Consider the following 3,548-nt stretch of genomic DNA (forward strand, 5'->3'; position numbering starts at 1 on the left):
CCAATTACCGAATAGTGTTCTGGTTTGGATTGCACCGACATCTCTTTTCTAAGTTTGGCCATCTCTTTATCCTTGCAATTTAAGTTCTTAAAGTCATCAGTCAATATTTTCATTTATGTGATAGGCCTGCATTTAAAATGAACATTTACCATAAATTAAAGGTATCTTATATTATTAGATATATTATTATAAAACATGTTTTAGTTAAGGAGTTATTGATACTTTAAGTGCATTGTCAAGATAACTTTATCTCCTTTCTTGAGCCCTTTCTGATGAACATAGTTATCCATTTCGCCCTTTAGCCAAGGTTTCGAATACTTACCTTCATTGCGGATGGAGACCTTAAGACTCCATTGCTGTTCGTTCATGTCAAATGCCACAAATTGGACCGAGTTCTGACCATCTAGCATGGGGAAGGCCGAGAGACTCCTAGCCGGAAATTCAAGTCGCTTATTTTTTGCGTTGCTCTCAGAGAGTATTTTGTTCATCACCTCCATTTTTTGTTACAATCAAACGGGTTAAGCAAATGGTTTGAAGGATTATAGTTCAGATCTGTAACAGTTTTTTTTCAGGTATTTTTTTTCCTTTATTATTTTCTTTATGTTTTTATCTTCTTCTTTGTTTGGATCTGTAAAAATTATGGCATAAATCCTTTGATATTTTTGATAAATTTGCTACTTGTCATATTTTTTCCATAACATTTTCATAACACAGTTTTCTTTTTCTTCTTATCTTGTCACGTTCAATAGTTAAAACTAATAAAATTCATCAAGCAACCCATAAAAAAAACATTTTTACCATGACTGTTTTCTTCTTCATCAATCACAATCGGCAGCACAAATTTCTAACCAAACAAGAGGGGAATTTCTAACCAAACAGAGACGCAAAACCGGGGGGCGGGGGGGGGAGATTATTGTGAACAAAGAGAGGCAAAACGAGGGGGGGCGATTTCTGTTAACTAAGAGAGACTTAACTGTGAATATCCTTTTGCAAAATCCCCAAACTTCCCGAGTAAAAAGCAGCCCCTCCCTGTTATCCTATCCTTGGATCCGGCTACCATATCCAGGGTGGAAACAGAAAGAGAGAGGCAAAGTAAAATGGGGGGGACCCGTTAATGTGTTGAAAATCAACCCTTGCTCTCTTTTTATTTCAAGTCACAGCGTTACCAGAACAAGTAGCCGGGGAAGAGAGGGAGGAGAAACCGAGAGGGAGAGGGAACAGGGGAATGGGGGAAATTGATAGGAAGGGGGAATAGGGGAATGGGGGAGACCAAGAGGTAGAGGGGAATGGGAACAGGGGAAAGGAACAAGGGAAGTGGTACCGAGAGGAGAGGGAAATGGGAACGGTGCAATTGGGGAATGTTATATAACAGGGGAAATGAGGAGTGAATGTTATATAATAGGGGAAATGGGGAATTATAGAAACCAAGAGGATGAGGGGAATGTTATATGATAGGGGAAATGGGGAATTATAGAAACCGAGAGGGTAAGGGGAATGGGAGAATGGGAAGGGAACAAAGGAATTATAACATAACCTAATAAATATAAATTTATGTTTTATTTTGCTTTGATTAATTTATGATTAGTGTTTGATTATATTTGTTACATATGGATAAATTTATGGGACTGTCGCACCCCTGCGAGCGGAGCGTGACGATCCTCGATTGATTTCAGGGTCTTTGTTTTGATTCATGGACAAAGGGAGTCGTTACCTAGTATTATGGTCACTAGGAAACCTAACTGGTCTTTCAAAGATTCTATGACAAGGAACTGGTTGCGTAAAAGAAAGGTATTAACACCACTAGTACGGCTTACCTAAGGTAAGCCGCTTGGTGTTTGGTTTACCTTATAATTACTATAGTGTTGGAGTTTTCTAATCCCATCAGTTTTCATAGGTTTGATTCACATTAAATTTATTAAGATAGAAATCCAAGAAAATTCCACATGCTTTAAAAACTCATTTTTCCCTTAGTATTTCAAGAGTTTTTGCGACTCGTAAATCATAAGGAGGAGAGGTAAAATTTAGAAATCTAAGAAAATTCAGAGCGCTTTAAAAGCTTCATTTTGTCTTAGTGTTTCATACTTTGATGGCTCGTAAACCGTGGAGTTAAAAATTGAAATGTCCTCAATTATAATCGAGGCTTCTTTCAAGGATATGTGTTGACTTGTTATTTCTAGAAAAATATTTTGGATATTAACCACTTGCGTTTCTTTATCCAAATATTAATAGCGAATAATAACAAATTATTCCCAATAATATTTTGGATATTCATCTTTTAGGGATTTCTTTATCCAAACATTAACGGTGAATAATAAATAAATTCCCTCAAAAAATAAGATTTTTATATTTTTTGGAATATTGGCTAACACCATTTGGAGTTTTACAAACATGTTGTAAAATCCAGAATGCAAGAAAATAATTTTTGTGTTTAAGAAATCTATGCAAAAATATATTTTCAAAACTTCAAATATTTGCTGCTCTTTTTTTATTAAAAAACATTCAAAAAATGTTAGAGTATTGACCGTATACAACACACAAAAAATATTTTTTATATTTTTCTTTGTCATAAAACACAAACATCACCCTTAATCGTAATTAAAGTCAACAAACCACATATTAGTCAAATTCTTAAGGCTTTAATAAATCAGTTATTAAATTCCAAAAAAATATGTAGAAACATGTTCTTATATTTTCACGGGAAATACAACTTGATTTTATTTGTTCTTCACATACTTGACTATATTAAATTAATTTTTTTATCCTTTTGATTTTATAAAAAAAAAAAAAAAACAAAAAAAAAAGTTTTTTGCTTGCGGCGGTACTGTTCACTTGCCATGTTACAAAATAACAAAAATTAAAATTACCCAAACAAGACCTTAACAATTCAAAAATTACACAACACACCCCTAGAAATACAAAAACTGCAGGGAAGCCTTCTGGGATAATAGAAACAGTGGCAGCGCGTCTTCTCCATGCATTGCTGTCACTAGCAGCGTGTGGGCTCACGATCCACCGCAAGAATCCACGCAGACAGTAGGGTATGGAACGATTTCCTCCTTTCTTCTCTTCCCTGTTGACGATGAGGACCACCATCACCTGCAAAGCAAAGAAACACAAACAACAATGTTTCCAGTTCTCTCTCCTTTTTAGATCTATTCTCTTTTATTTTTTTTCAGTTCATTGTTATTTCCTTCTCCAGGTGATCGATCCGGCAGTTGTGGGAGGAGTGCTGGAGACTGGAGGCAGACAGAACTGAGATCTGTAGGCGCCGCTGTGTTGGGCTGCTACTGGAGGCTCCGCTTCTGTCTGGACGAGCTGGTTGATTGGCAGTGAAGGAGATCGGCTGCTGCTATGGTGGGTTTCTGTAGACATATTGTTTTCCATGACCAGCATCAATAAATCATATATATTGGTATTTTATATTACAGTGATTATTTTTCATAACCAGCACAAATCAAATCATATATCTATGGTATTTTATATTGAAATAATTATATATGATTCAATAATTATCTCTTTGACATATTGCCTCCTTAATATTAGCTCTG

This window comes from Populus euphratica, unplaced genomic scaffold (genome assembly GCF_000495115.2).
Source record: "Populus euphratica unplaced genomic scaffold, PopEup_1.0 scaffold137.1, whole genome shotgun sequence".
In the NCBI taxonomy this organism is placed as follows: Eukaryota; Viridiplantae; Streptophyta; class Magnoliopsida; order Malpighiales; family Salicaceae; genus Populus; species Populus euphratica.